Source organism: Homarus americanus, unplaced genomic scaffold (assembly GCF_018991925.1).
Source record: "Homarus americanus isolate GMGI-L3 unplaced genomic scaffold, GMGI_Hamer_2.0 scaffold32583, whole genome shotgun sequence".
NCBI lineage: Eukaryota > Metazoa > Arthropoda > Malacostraca > Decapoda > Nephropidae > Homarus > Homarus americanus.
The window spans coordinates 15,220,123-15,233,512 of NW_024713129.1; positions in this window are offsets into that span (position 1 = coordinate 15,220,123).

Here is a 13,390-nt window from a genome sequence, read left to right on the forward strand (position 1 = left end):
CCTGACCAGCCTGTGGTGTGTGTTACCCACCTGACCAGCCTTGTGTGTGTGTGTGTGTGTGTTACCACCTGACCAGCTCGTGTGTGTGTAAAAGTACCCACTGGACCAGTCGTGTGTGTGTGTGTTACCCACCTGACCAGCCGTGTGTGTGTGTGTGTGTGTTACCCACCTGACCAGCCTGTGTGTGTGTGTGTTGACCCACCTGACCAGCCTGTGTGTGTATGTGTGTACCCACCTGACCAGCCTGTGTGTGTGTGTGTGTGTGTGTTACCCACTGACCAGCCTGTGTGTGTGTGTGTGGTAGCACCACCTGACCAGCTCGTGTGTGTGTGTGTGTGTGTTACCCACCTGACCAGTCAGGTCCACTGACCAGCCTCGTGTGTGTGTGTTACCCACCTGACCAGCCTGTGTGTGTGTGTGTGTGTTACCCACCTGACCAGCCTGTGTGTGTGTGTGTGTGTGTTACCCACCCGGACCGAGCCTGTGTGTGTGTGTGTTACCCACACCTGACCAGCCTGTGTGTGTGTGTGTGTGTTACCCACCTGACTGCCTGTGTGTGTGTGTGTGTGTGTTACCCACCTGACCAGCCTGTGTGGTGTGTGTGTTACCCACCCGACCAGCCTGTGTGTGTGTGTGTGCACCATCTACCTGACCAGCCTGTGTGTGTGTGTGTTACCCACCCGACCAGCCTGTGTGTGTGTGTGTGTGTGTGTGGGCACCCACCTGACCAGCCTGTGTGTGTGTGTGTGTTACCCACCTGACCAGCCTGTGTGTGTGTGTGTGTGTTACCCACCCAACTGAGCTCGTGTGTGTGTGTGTGTGTGTTACCCACCTGACCAGCCTGTGTGTGTGTGTACACCACCTGACCAGCTCGTGTGTGTGTGTTACCCACCTGACCAGCCTGTGTGTGTTACCCACCTGACCAGCCTGTGTGTGTGTGTGTGTGTGTTACCCACCTGACCAGCTCGTGTGTGTGTGTTACCCACCTGACCAGCCTGTGTGTGTGTGTGTGTTACCCACCTGACCAGCCAGTGCTCTACCGACCAGCTCTGTGTGTGTGTTACCCACCTGACCAGCTCATGTGTTACCCATCTGACCAGCCCTGTGTGTGTGTGTTACCCACCTGACCAGCCTGTGTGTGTGTGTGTGTTACCCACCTGACCAGCCAGTGTGTGTGTTACCCCACCTGACCAGCCTGTGTGTGTGTGTGTTACCCACCTGACCAGCCTGTGTGTGTGTGTGTGCCACGTCTGACCAGCCTGTGTGTGTGTGTGCTACCCACCTGACCAGCCTGTGTGTGTGTGTGTGTGCCACCACCTGACCAGCCTGTGTGTGTGTGTTACCCACCTGACCAGCTCGTGTGTGTGTTACCCACTGACCAGCCTGTGTGTGTGCTACCCACCTGACCAGCTCTGGTGGTGCCACCACCTGACCAGCCTGTGTGTGTGTGCCCACCTGACCAGCCTGTGTAGGTGGCCACCCACCTGACCAGCCTGTGTGTGTGTGTGTGTGTTATCCACCTGACCAGCTCGTGTGTGTGTGTGTGGTACCCACCTGACCAGCCTGTGTGGTGGTGTGTTACCCACCTGACCAGCCTGTGTGTGTGTTACCCACCTGACCAGCCTGTGTGTGTGTGAACCCACCTGACCAGCTCTGTGTGTGCAGGTGTGTGTGACCCACCTGACCAGCCTGTGTGTGTGTGTGTGTTACCCACCTGACCAGCTCAGTGTGTGTGTGTGTTACCCACCTGACCAGCCTGTGTGTGGCATTCCACCTGACCAGCTCGGTGTGTGTTACCCACCTGACCAGCCTCGTGTGTGTGTGTACATCACCTGACCAGCCTGTGTGTGTGTTACCCACCTGACCAGCTCGTGTGTGTGTGTGTGTGTTACCCACCTGACCAGCCTGGGTGTGTGTGTGTGTGTTACCCACCTGACCAGCCTGTGGTGTGTGTTACTCCACCTGACCAGCCTGTGTGTGTGTGTGTGTGTGTACCCACCTGACCAGCCTGTGTGTGTGTGTACCCACCTGACCAGCTCTGTGTGTGTGTGTGTGTACACCCACCTGACCAGCCTGTGTGTGTGTGTTGCCCACCCGGACCAGCTTGTGGTGGCTACTCCACCTGACCAGCTCGTGTGTGTGGCTACCCACCTGACCAGCCTGTGTGTGTGTTACCCACCTGACCAGCCTGTGTGTGTGTGTGTGTGTTACCCACCTGACCAGCCTGTGTGTGTGTGTGCACCCACCTGACCAGCCTGTGTGTGTGTGTGTGTGTTACCCACCAGACCAGCCTGTGTGTGTGTGTGTGGTGGTGCACCACCTGACCAGCCTGTGTGTGTGGCAGCCACCACCTGACCAGCTCTGTGTGTGTACATCCACCTGGACCAGCCTGTGTGTGACTAACCTGACCAGCCCTGTGTGTGTGTGTGTGTGTGACCCACCTGACCAGCCTGTGTGTGTGTGTGTGTTGCCCACCTGACCAGCCTGTGTGTGTGTGTGTTACTCCACCTGACCAGCCTGTGTGTGTGTGTGTGTGTGCCACCCACCTGACCAGCCTGTGTGTGTGTGTGTGTGTGTTAGCCACCTGACCAGCTCTGTGTGTGTGTGTGTGTGTGTTACCCACCTGACCAGCCTGTGTGTGTGTGTGTTACCCACCTGACCAGCGTGTGTGTTACCCACCTGACCAGCCTGTGTGTGTGTGTGTCCCACCTGACCAGGTCGTGTGTGTGTGTGTGTGAGCCACCACCTGACCAGCCTGTGTGTGTGTGTGCACCCACCTGACCAGCCTGTGTGTGTGTGTTACCCACCTGACCATCAGCTCTGTGTGTGTGTGTGTTACCCACCTACCAGCCCGTGTGTGTGTGTGTGTGTTACCCACCTAACCAGCTCGTGTGTGTGTGTGGCCACCTGACCAGCTCAGGTGTGTTACCCACTGACCAGCTCGTGTGTGTCCCACCTGACCAGCCTGTGTGTGTGTGTGTTACCCACCTGACCAGCTCTGTGTGTGTGTGTTACCCACCTGACCAGCCTGTGTGTGTGGTGTGTGTGTGTTACCCACCTGACCAGCCTGTGTGTGTGTGTGTGTGTACCCACTGACCAGCCTGTGTGGTGTGTAGCACCACCTGACCAGCCTGTGTGGTGTGTGTGTTACCACCTGACCAGCCTATGTGTGTGTGTTACCCACCTGACCAGCCTGTGTGTGTGTGTGTGTTACTCCACCTGACCAGCCTGGTGGTGTGTGGTAGCACCCACCTGACCAGCTCTGGTGTGTGTTACCCACCCTGACCAGCCTGTGTGTGTGTGTGTGTGTTACCCACCTGACCAGCCTGTGTGTGTGTGTTGCAACCCTGACCAGCCTGTGTGTTTGTGTGTGTGTACCCACCTGACCAGCTCGTGTGTGTGTGTGTGTGTTACCCACCTGACCAGCCTCTGGTGGTGCTACCCACCTGACCAGCTCGTGTGTGTTACCCACCTGACCAGCCTGTGTGTGTGTGTTACCCACTTGACCAGCTTCTGTGTGTGTGTGTTACCCACCTGACCAGCCTGTGTGTGTGTGTGTTACCCACCTGACCAGCTCTGTGTGTGTGTGTGTTACCCACCTGACCAGCTCGTGTGTGTGTGTGTGTGTGTGTGCCACCCACCTGACCAGCCTGTGTGTGTGTGAGTTACCCACCTGACCAGCCTGTGTGTGTGTTACCCACCCGACCAGCCTGTGTGGTGGTGGTGTTACCCAACTGACCAGCTCTGTGTGTGTGTGTGTGTGTGTTACCCACCTGACCAGCCTGTGTGTGTGTGGTGTGCCACTCCACCTGACCAGCCTGTGTGTGTGTGTGTGTGTTACCCACCTGACCAGCCTCTGTGTGTGTGTGTGGGTAGCATCCACCCTGACCAGCTCTGTGTGTGTGTGTGTGTTACCCACCTGACCAGCCTGGGGTGTGGTGTGTGTTACCCACTGACCAGCCTGTGTGTGTGTGTGGTGGTGTGTGTTACCCACCTGACCAGTCCTGTGTGTGTGGTGTTACCCACCTGACCAGCTCATGTGTGTGTGTTACCCACCTGACCAGCTCGTGTGTTACCCACCTGACCAGCCTGTGGTGTGTGTGTGTGTGTGTTACCCACCTGACCAGCCTGTGTGTGTGTGTGTTACCTACCTGACCAGCCCGTGTGTGTGTGTGTTACCCACCTGACCAGCCTGTGTGGGGTGTGTGTGTGTTACTCCACCTGACCAGCCTGTGTGTGTGTGTTACCCACCTGACCAGCCTGTGTGTGTGTGTGTGTTAGCCACCTGACCAGCCTGTGTGTGTGTGTGTGTAAGCCACCCACCTGACCAGCCTGTGTGTGTGTGTGTTACCCACCTGACCAGCCTGTGTGTGTGTGTTACCCACCTGACCAGCCTGTGTGTGTGTGTGTGTGTTACCCACCTGACCAGCCTGGGTGGTGTGTGTGTGTGTTACCCACCTGACCAGCCTGGTGGTGTGTGTGTACACTCCACCTGACCACCCTGTGTGTGTGTGTGTGTGTGTGTACCCACCTGACCAGCCTGTGTGTGTGTGTGTGTGTGTTACCCACCTGACCAGCCTGGTGTGTGTGTGTTACCCACCTGACCAGCTCGTGTGTGTGCTAGACCAGGTGTGTGTGTTGCTCCACCTGACCAGCCTGTGTGTGTGTGTTACCACCCTGACCAGCCTGTGTGTGTGTGTGTACCCACCTGACCAGCCTGTGTGTGTGTGTGTGTAGCTACCCACCTGACCAGCCTGTGTGTGTGTGTGTTACCCACCTGACCAGCCTGTGTGTGTGTGTGTGTACCCACCTGACCAGCCTGTGTGTGTGTGTGTGTGTTACTCCACCTGACCAGCCTGTGTGTGTGGTGGTGCACCCACCTGACCAGCCTGTGTGTGGACCCACCGACCAGCTGTGTGTGTGTGTGTACCCACCTGACCAGCCTGTGTGTGTCCACCTGACCAGCCTGTGTGTGTGTGTGTGAGACCCACCTGACCAGCCTGTGTGTGTGTGTGTTACCCACCTGACCAGCTCGTGTGTGTGTGTGTGTGTTACCCACCTGACCAGCCTGTGTGTGTGTGTGTGTGTTACCCACTGACCAGTCTGTGTGGTAGCTACCCACCTGACCAGCCTGTGTGTGTGTGACCCACCTACCAGCCAGGTGGTGTGTTACTCCACCTGACCAGCCTGTGTGTGTGTGGCCACCCACCTGACCAGCCGTGTGTGTGTGTGTGTGTTACCCACCTGACCAGCTCGTGTGTGTGTGTGGTGTTACCCACCTGACCAGCTCGTGTGTGTGTGTTACCCACCTGACCAGCCTGTGTGTGTGTGTGTTACCCACCTGACCAGCCTGTGTGTAGCTACCTACCTGACCAGCCTTCTGTGTGTGTGTGTTACCCACCTGACCAGCCTGTGTGTGTGTGTGTGTGTGTGTGTGTGTGTGTGTGTGTGTGACTCCACCTGACCAGCTCGTGTGTGTGTGTGTTAAGGGGTGTGTGGTGTCAATCTGACCAGCTCGTGTGTGTGGTGGTAGGTAAACACCTAATTCGACCAGCCAGTACCCACCTGACCAGCTCGTGTGTGTGTGTGTGTGTATGTGTGTGCACACCTGACCAGCTCATGTGTGTGTGTTACCCACCTGACCAGCCTGTGTGTGTGTGTGTGTGTGTTACCACCTGACCAGCCTGTGTGTGTGTGTGTGTGTGTGTGCTGCCCACCTGACCAGCTCGTGTGTGTGTGTGTGTGTGTGGCACCCACCTGACCAGCCTGTGTGTGTGTGTTACCCCACCTGACCAGCCTGTGTGTGTGTGTTACCCACCTGACCAGCCTGTGTGTTGCTACCCACCTGACCAGCCTGTGTGGTGTGTGGACCCACCTGACCAGCCTGTGTGTGTGTGTGTGTGTTACCAGCGTGTGTGTGTGTGTGTGTGTGTGTGTGTGTGTGTTACCAGCTCGGTGTGTGACCCACCTGACCATGCCTGTGTGTGACCTGCCTGACCAGCCTGTGTCACCAGCTGATCTGGCTTTGGTGACCCACCTGACCAGCTGTGTGTGACCCACCTGATCTGTGCCTGTGTGTGTGGTGTTGCCATTAGCTGTGACCAGCCTGTGACCTCACCTGACCAGCCTGTGTGTGTACCTGACCAGCCTGTGTGTGTGTGTGTTACCAGCCAGGTGACCACCTGACCAGTCTGTGGCATCTCACCTGACCAGCCTGTGGTGACCCACCTGACCAGCCTGTGTGCCTCACCGTCTGACCAGCCTGTGTGTGTGTGTGTGTGGTGTGGTGTCACCAGGCTTATGAAGCTGTGTGGTGACCCACCTGACCAGCCTGTGACTCACCTGACCAGCCTGTGTGTGTGTGTGTGTGTGTGTGTGTTCGGTGTGTGTGTGTGTGGCTAGTGTGTGTGTGTGTGTGTGTGTGACCACCCTGACCAGCCTGTGTGTGTGTGTGTGTGTGTGTGTTATGTAGCTGTGTGTGTGACCCACCTGACCAGCCTGTGTGTGTGTGTGTGTGTGTGTTACCACTCAGGTGTGAATACCACCAGCTGTGTGTGACTCACCTGACCAGCCTGTGTGTGTGTGTGTGTGTGTGTGTGTGTAAGCACAGCCTGTGTGTGTGACCCACCTGACCAGCCTGTGTGTGTGTGTGTGTGTGTGTGTGTTACCAGCTCGTGTGTTGCGTGGCCACCTGACCAGCCTGTGTGTGTGTGTGTGTGTGTGTGTGTGTGTGTGTCAGCTACCAGCTCAGGTGACCACCAGCTCGTGTGTGATTCACCTGACCGCCTTGTGTGTATGTGTGTTACTGGTCTGTGTGACCCAATCCGACCAGCCTGTGTGTGTGTGTGGTTATCAGTCGTGTGTGACCCGACCAGCCTGTGTGTGTGTAAAACACCAGCGACCAGCTCGTGGTATACCAGCCGACTGGCTGTGTGTGTCACCAGCCGACCAGCTTGTGTGGTGGTTTACCAGCTGACCAGCCAGGTGATTCACCCTGACCAGCCTTGTGTGTGTGTGTGTGTGTTACAGCTGTGTGTGACTCACCCGACCAGCTCGTGGGTGTGTGTTGCCAAAGCCTGTGTGACTCACCTGACCAGTCGTGTGTGTGTGTGTCACCAGCTGACCAGTTTGTAGGTCACCAGCTGACCAGTTTGTGTGTGTGTGGTGTCACCAGCTGACCAGCCTGTGTGTGTGTGTGTCACCAGCTGACCAGCCTGTGTGGTGACTCACACCTGACCAGCCTTGGGTGGTGTGACCTGACCAGCCTGTGGTGTGTGTCACTAGCTGACCAGCCTGTGTGTGTGTGTGTGTGTGTGTGTGTGTGTGTGTCACTAGCTGACCAGCTGTGTGTGGACTCACCTGACCAGCTTGTGGTGTGTGTGTCACTAGCTGACCAGCCTGTGTGTGTGTGTGTGTGTGTGGTGACTCACCTGACCAGCCTGTGTGTGACCTGACCAGCTCGTGTGTGTGTGTGTCACTAGCTGACCAGTTCGTGTGTGTGTGTGACTCACCTGACCAGCTCGTGTGTGTGTGTGTGGGACTCATCTGACCATCTAGTGTGTGGTGACTCCACCTGACCAGCCTGTGTGACTCACCTGACCAGCCTGTGTGTGTGTGTGTGTGTGCGTGTGTGTGGACCAGCCTGTGTGTGTGACCTACCTGACCAGCTCGTGTTGTGTGTGGGTGTCACCAGCTGACCAGCCTGGTGGTGACTCCGCCTGACCAGCCTGTGTGTGACTCACCCGACCAGCTGTGTGACTCACCTGACCAGCTCGTGTGGTGTGTGTCACCAGCTGGACCAGTTTGTGTGACTGCCTGACCAGCTCGTGTGGTGACTCACCCGACCAGCTCGTGTGTGTGGTGTCACCACGACCAGCCTGTGTGTGACCTGCACCTGACCAGCTCGTGGTAGCCATCAGTGACGTGTGTGTGACCACCCGGACCAGCCTGTGTGTGTGTGTGTGTGGTGTGGTCACCAGCCTGACCAGGTGCGTGTGTGTGACCCACCTGACCAGCCTGTGTGTGGTGTGTGTCACCAGCTGACCAGCTCTGTGTGTGTGTGTGTCACCCAGCTGACCAGCCTGTGTGTGACCTGACCTGGACCAGCTCTGTGTGTGTGTGTGTGTGTGTTGCCACCTGGCCAGCTCTGGTGTGTGTGTGTGTGTGTGACTCCACCTGACCGGCCTGTGGTGTGTGTCTGTGCGTGTGTGTGTGTGTGTGTGTGTGTGTGTGTGTGTGTGTGTGTGTGTGTGTGACCACCTGACCAGCTGTGTGAGTCTGCCTGACCAGCTCGTGTGTGTGACCACCTGACCAGCTTGTGTGTGTGTGTGTGTGTGTGTGTGTGTGACTACCTGACCAGCTCTGTGTGTGTGTGTGTGTGTGTGACCAGCCTGTGTGTGTGTGTTACCACCCTGACCAGCCTGTGTGTGTGTGTGTACCCACCTGACCAGCCTGTGTGTGTGTGTGTGTTGCCACCCACCTGACCAGCTTGTGTGTGTGTGTGTTACCCACCTGGCCAGCTTGTGTGTGTGTGTGTGTACCCACCTGACCAGCCTGTGTGTGTGTGTGTGTGTGTGTACCCACCTGGCCAGCCTGTGTGTGTGTGTGTTACCCCCACCTGACCAGCCTGTGTGTGTTTACCCACCTGACCAGCTCGTGTGTGTGTGTTACCCACCTGACCAGCCTGTGTGTGTTCCACCTGGCCAGCTCTGTGTGTGTGTGTGTCCACCTGACCAGCCTGTGTGTGTGTGTGTTACCCACCTGACCAGCTCGTGTGTGTGTGTGTGTGTTACCCACCTGGCCAGCTTGTGTGTGTGTGTGTGTGTTACCCACCTGACCAGCTCGTGTGTGTGTTACCCACCTGACCAGCCTGTGTGTGTGTGTTACCCACCTCACCAGCTCGTGTGGTGTGTTACCCACCTTACCAGCCTGTGTGTGTGTGTAGCCACCCACCTGACCAGCTCGTGTGTGTGTGTGTGTGTTACCCACCTGACCAGCTCGTGTGTGTGTGGTGTGTGTTACCCACCTGACCAGCTCGTGTGTGTGTGTTACCCACGGCCAGCCTGTGTGTGTGTGTGTTACCCACCTGACCAGCCGTGTGTGTGGCCACCTACCTGACCAGCTTCGTGTGTGTGTGTTACCCACCTGACCAGCCTGTGTGTGTGTGTGTGTGTGTGTGTGTGTGTGTGTGTGTGTTGCCACCCACCTGACCAGCTCGTGTGTGTGTGTGTGTGTGTGTTTCCCACTGACCAGCTCGTGTGTGTGTGTGTGTGGTGACCTCGACCAGCTGCACCCACCTGGCCAGCTCGTGTGTGTGTGTGTGTGTATGTGTGTGTTACCCACCTGACCAGCTCATGTGTGTGTGTTACCCACCTGACCAGCTCGTGTGTGTGTGTGTTGTGTTACCCACCTGACCAGCTCGTGTGTGTGTGTGTGTGTGTGCCCACCTGACCAGCTCGTGTGTGTGTGTGTGTGTGTGTACCCACCTGACCAGCTTGTGTGTGTGTGTTACCCACCTGACCAGCTCGTGTGTGTGTGTTACCCACCTGACCAGCTCGTGTGTTGGTACCCACCTGACCAGCTCGTGTGGTGTGTGTTACCCACCTGACCAGCTCGTGTGTGTGTGTGTGTGTGTGTGTTACCAGCTGTGTGTGTGTGTGTGTGTGTGTGTGTGTGTGTGTTACCAGCTCGTGTGTGACTCACCTGACCAGCTCGTGTGTGACTCGCCTGACCAGCTCTGTGTCACTAGCTGACCAGCTCGGTGTGACTCACCTGACCAGCTCGTGTGTGACTCACCTGGATCAGTGCTGGTGTGTGTGTGTGTGTGTCACTAGCTGACCAGCTCTGTGACTCACCTGACCAGCTCGTGTGTGTGCACCTGACCAGCTCTGTGTGTGTGTGTGTTACCAGCTCGGTGACCACCTGACCAGCTCGTGTGCTCACCTGGACCAGCTTGTGGTGACTCACCTGACCAGCCTGTGTGCTCACCTGACCAGCTCGTGTGTGTGTGTGTGTGTGTGTGTCACTAGCTGACCAGCTCGTGTGTGACTCACCTGACCAGCTCGTGGACTCACCTGACCAGCCTGTGTGTGTGTGTGTGTGTGTGTGTGTTACCAGCCTGTGTGTGTGACTCACCTGACCAGCTCGGTGTGTGTGTGTGTGTGTTACCAGCTGTGACCACCCTGACCAGCCTGTGTGTGTGTGTGTGTGTGTGTGTTACCAGCTCGTGTGTGACTCACCTGACCAGCCTGTGTGTGTGTGTGTGTGTGTGTTACCAGCTCGTGTGTGACTCACCTGACCAGCTGTGTGTGACTCACCTGACCAGCCTGTGTGTGTGTGTGTGTGTGTGTGTGTGTTAGCCAGCCTCTGTGTGTGACTCACCTGACCAGCCTGTGTGTGTGTGTGTGTGTGTGTGTGTTACCAGCTCGTGTGTTCACCTGACCAGCTCGTGGGACTCACCTGACCAGCTCGTGTGTGTGTGTGTGTGTGTGTGTGTGTGTGTGTCACCAGCTCGTGGACCACCAGCTCGTGTGTGACTCACCTGACCAGCTCTTGTGTGTGTGTGTGTTACCAGTCGTGTGTGACTCACCTGACCAGCTCGTGTGTGTGTGTGGTTACCAGTCGTGTGTGACCCGACCAGCTCGTGTGTGGTGTGTGTCACCAGCGACCAGCTCGTGTACCAGCGTGCCTGTGTGTGTGTGCACCAGCTGACCAGCTTGTGTGTGTTGTCACCAGCTGACCAGCTCGGGTGACTCACCCGGACCAGCTCTTGTGTGTGTGTGTGTGTGTTACCAGCTGTGTGTGACTCACCTGACCAGCTCGTGTGGTGTGTGTTACCAGCTCGTGTGACTCACCTGACCAGTCGTGTGTGTGTGTGTCACCAGCCGACCAGTTTGTGTGTCACCAGCTGACCAGCTCGTGTGTGTGTGTCACCAGCTGACCAGCTGTGTGTGTGTGTGTCACCAGCTGACCAGCTGTGTGTGACTCACCTGACCAGCTCGTGTGTGACCTGACCAGCTCGTGGTGTGTGTCACTAGCTGACCAGCCTGTGTGTGTGTGTGTGTGTGTGTGTGTGTGTGTGTCACTAGCTGACCAGCTGTGTGTGACTCACCTGACCAGCTCGTGTGTGTGTGTCACTAGCTGACCAGCCTGTGTGTGTGTGTGTGTGTGTGTGTGACTCACCTGACCAGCCTGTGTGTGACCTGACCAGCTCGTGTGTGTGTGTCACTAGCTGACCAGTTCGTGTGTGTGTGTGACTCACCTGACCAGCTCGTGCGTGTGTGTGACTCATCTGACCATCTAGTGTGACTCACCTGACCAGCCTGTGTGACTCACCTGACCAGCCTGTGTGTGTGTGTGTGTGTGTGTGTGTGTGTGTACCAGCCTGTGTGTGTGACTCACCTGACCAGCCTGTGTTTGTGTGTGTGTGTCACCAGCTGACCAGCCTCGTGTGTGACTCTGCCTGACCAGCTTGTGTGTGACTCACCTGACCAGCTGTGTGACTCACCTGACCAGCTCGTGTGTGTGTGTGTCACTAGCTGACCAGCTTGTGTGACTCGCCTGACCAGCTCGTGTGTGACTCACCTGACCAGCTCGTGTGTGTGGTGTCACCAGCTGACCAGCTCGTGTGTGACTCACCTGACCAGCTCGTGTGTGGTCACCAGCTGACCAGCTGTGTGTGACCACCTGGACCAGCCTGTGTGTGTGTGTGTGTGTGTGTGTGTCACCAGCTGACCAGCCTGGTGTGACTCACCTGACCAGCCTGTGTGTGTGTGGTGTGTCACCAGCTGACCAGCTCTGTGTGTGTGTGTGTCACCAGCTGACCAGCTTGTGTGTGACTCACCTGACCAGCTCTGTGTGTGTGTGTGTGTGTGTGTGTGTGACTCACTGACCAGCTCTGTGGTGTGTGTGTGTGTGTGTGACTCACCTGACCAGCTGTCTGTGTGTCTGTGCGTGTGTATGTGTGTGTGTGTGTGTGTGTGTGTGTGTGTGTGTGTGTGTGTGACTCACCTGACCAGCTGTGTGACTCTGCCTGACCAGCTCGTGTGTGGACCACCTGACCAGCCTGTGTGTGTGTGTGTGTGTGTGTGTGTGTGACTCACCTGACCAACTCTGTGTGTGTGTGTGTGTGTGTGACCAGCTTGTGTGTGTGTGTGTGTGTGTGTGTGTGACTCACCTGACCAGCTCGTTCTCACTGCCCTCTATCTTCTGTCGCCTCATAACACCCTGTATGATGGAGCGCTCCTCCTCGGTGAGGTGCGAGAGGTCGGGCATGACGTCTGGCCCTCCGTCTGCCGCCATGGTGGGGGGGTGCTCTAGTGTCCCTGGGGTAGTGCGCAGGGGAGCCACGCCCCGCGGGGGTCGGCCATGCCCAGGCGGGAGCAGCAGCACCACCTGCCGCCCCAGTACTTCAGGTGGGGCACGTGGTGACGGGGGCCGCGCTGGCACCTGCAGCGGCGGCAGTAGCAGCAGTAGCTACAGTGGTCAGCACGAGCAGCAGCGGTAGGGCAGGGTCGCCGGCACGGGGGCAGCAGCGGGGCAGTGCCTACCTGCCTCCGGCGGGAGGGTGCCGCCCCGCGGAGCCTGCCGCTGGCCCGCTGGCCGCCTCCACCAGCACCTGGGCACGCCCCATGCCGCGCCCCCCGCCTCACCCGCCCAACACCGCCGCCCGGGGCCGCCCAACACCACCCGCCGGGGCCGCCCACTTCACTCACCACCAACACCACACCAACAACACCACCAACACAACGCCAGATTATTGCGAATCGTATGAGTGGCCGGGAGGCGATACACAGACTGGCTACTCCAGATCAATAGACACAAACACCGAGCCAATCTCACTCACTACACACTCTAGCTCGGTTCTTATATAATCAATACACAGCTAGGTATGTTCTTACACTATTAGTTCACTCCCAGTAGCTATTTCCAAGGTAAACTGCGGCCTGTGGCTCCGACATTAGACATCACTAGCTACCGGAAGGGGCTCCATAAGGCCGCGGGATTACTGGAACCCTGGCGCGGAGGGATACACGGGACTCAGCACTCCGATCCCGCCTGGAATGTTGCGCCGGCGTCAAGTAGTGCGCTCTCGTTCTCATAAATAATGGGATGCTATCACTCGCCCCATCAGCCAATAGGATTCTGGCTGGCAAGTGACGTCATTGGTGTGGTGTATTGATCTCTGAGTGGCCGCTCGTAGTGTGGCTGTGAATGAAAATCAGAGTCAGTCAGAGGCAACCCCGCAGTGGTTAGGTCTGCTGATGACTGAGATGAAATGATTTGGAATTCTGACGCAAGTAAGCTGGACCGCTAAGTTCATTTTCGTGCAAGTCTGCCCTAGTCGGCCACCCTCGCCTGACCAGAGCTTTAAGACTGAGCGGCAAATGAC